Consider the following 2,500-nt stretch of genomic DNA (forward strand, 5'->3'; position numbering starts at 1 on the left):
GTTAGATGGGGATGTGGGGTTGAGAGAGAGAGAGAGAGAGAGAGAGAGAGAGAGAGAGAGAGAGAGAGAGAGAGAGAGAGAGAGAGAGAGAGAGAGAGAGAGAGAGACAGAGACCGAGAGAGAGAGACTGAGAGAGAGAGAGACCGAGAGAGAGAGAAAACGAGCACTAGCATGAGCGAGAGAGAGAGAGAGAGAGAGAGAGAGAGAGAGAGAGAGAGAGAGAGAGAGAGAGAGAGAGAGAGAGAGAGAGAGAGAGAGAGAGAGCATGACAGAGCACGCAATCGCTGTGTTTATGGTTCTTGTGGATTGTCTACAGCAGTACTTGGATTAACAACTGTAGCACATTTAGATTGGGTCAGAGACCCTGGCTAACTAGCCGTGTAATCCCCCCCCCACCCCCCCCTTCCCCTGTATGCAGCCGGTCTGGGAACAGCTGGAGCAGCACCACACAGCACACTCTCCATTGTGTCTGGGGGCCTGAGCACTATACCTCAACACAGACTTCCAGAATTGCTCATAGGGGTCTACAGTGTGGGAAGATGTATGAGAGTAATAAGGGCTGAAATGGTGGTTTCTCAACTCGCGCCTCGACCCCTCCATAATTTATTCAACGAGAAATGAGGTGAACTGGCCACACATCAAAATGGCTGAAGGCTTCAGCACTGTTGAGGGTGTAAGGGGGTTTTTTTTTCGTCCAACAGCGGTGGAATGATGGCTACTACTAGACTGCAATGTGCGCAGCATGGCATCCCGAATATCCCTATATTTTATTCCAACGGTTCCACAAGTGCGCAGTTATCTAATGAACGCTAAGAGGGATTTTGATGTGGGTGAATTGAACAAGCCCATTTCAAGTTGCGTTGAAATCAATGACAGTGTAAAAAAAAAAACGTTGGTTGAAATAGCCACTCGTTCGATAATGGATTTTTTTTTTCGAGAATGTTCTAGAATCAAAATGCTACCTACTCAAAGCAACTGTATGAGGACAGATCTACTACAAAGTGACGTTCTCTTTTTTGTTTGTTCGTTCATCATGTTTACATCATCAGCTATGCATGTTCCTTAATTTCCTTCGGGATCAATTAAGTATCTCTACTCTATCTGTAGTACTCTCCTCTGCAGTTCAGCTGAACAAAATGCCCATCACTCCAAGACCATGACGATTCATTAATGCAAACTGGGGGCTGACTCCATCCTTCCTAAATTTCTTGTGAAGCTCAATGAAACTTACTGAAATATATATTTACACTTCTGAGATTAATTCACATTTGAAGTGAGAAGACGTCATTCTAATCACTACACTGTGGATTAAGTAGAGGTGTCAGTCTTGGGTTCAGAAAGTCAAAATCCAATAAACTTGATCCGACCAGCTCTGAACTCTCATCTTATCATAATGAGAATCCCAAACAGGAAGATCAGCTACTCCGCTGGAAAGGTGACATGTTAGGAGGAAATGCACACGGTGTTCCTGCTAGCAGTGATTCATACCTCTGATGCTGCAATAACAAGCAGGTGTAGCAGATGTGTAAAACTCAATAAAAAAACTAGCTACAAGATAATGACCACAACAAAGATTAATTTGTCAAGAGACATGTCAAGTGATATTTCCTTCACATATTCCCATTCACAGAAATGTACATTCACAAGCCACAGGTTGCAGATACAGTATCTTCTCATTGCAGACTTGTATGACAACCAGATTAAAAAAACCTCACTGAAATAGATAAAGAGCCTGATGGTTCAATTAAATTTCAAGTGAGGGCTCTTAAATTCCGCTACTCATTTACTGACATTCACATTACCAGCCTAAAATTCACACCTACCACAAATCACATGAACATGAATGATGGAATGAATGAATGGCTGAATGGATGATATGAAAATAACATTTAACAGAAATACTAATAGATTCATTCACATTTCTACTCACTTTGCAACACTGTCACTTTTCATTCACAGTTTCATCACTAAAGTTCCCATTCACATTGTCCTTAATTTCCTTCTGAATCAATAAAGTATCTGTGCTCCATCCTCTAGTATTAATGAGTCACAGGTCACATATACAGTATAGAACATTCTCTGTGGAATACACCATACCACATAAATCAATACAAAATCCAGCAAGATAATAACCTGAGTTACACCATCTGGCTGGGTTTCGCCAAACTCAGACGCGAGGGCATTCCCGTTTCCTCACGCAACCATCTGAGTCTTGTGAAAGTCAGCATCAACATAGGTTATGGGGGATACCCAGATGGTAGGATGTGAGGACAAAGACGAAACATACCAGCTGGCGAGAGTCAGATTACCAAGACAATGCAGGTGGTGTACATGGTACACTTTCACCCTTTAATCCACAACCTACTGTACATGTATTGCACCAAACAAAATCTGCAAATTACCCCAATTCACCAAAGCAAGCTGAGGGCCCTATGAAACTCATTTTCATTTTTCACAAATTCAGTTTTTTTCCCTCTGAATTATTTGTTGTCATGTCATG

General features: G+C 42.1%; 1 protein-coding gene across 1 annotated transcript in view; it reads right to left on the reverse strand.

Annotated features, from left to right (window-relative positions):
- Positions 1-2,500, reverse strand: part of grm6a (glutamate receptor, metabotropic 6a) — a 57,448-nt gene that overhangs the window by 8,807 nt on the left and 46,141 nt on the right. The window lies entirely within an intron of this gene.

The sequence above is a fragment of the Engraulis encrasicolus genome, chromosome 10 (assembly GCF_034702125.1).
Source record: "Engraulis encrasicolus isolate BLACKSEA-1 chromosome 10, IST_EnEncr_1.0, whole genome shotgun sequence".
Classification (NCBI taxonomy): domain Eukaryota; kingdom Metazoa; phylum Chordata; class Actinopteri; order Clupeiformes; family Engraulidae; genus Engraulis; species Engraulis encrasicolus.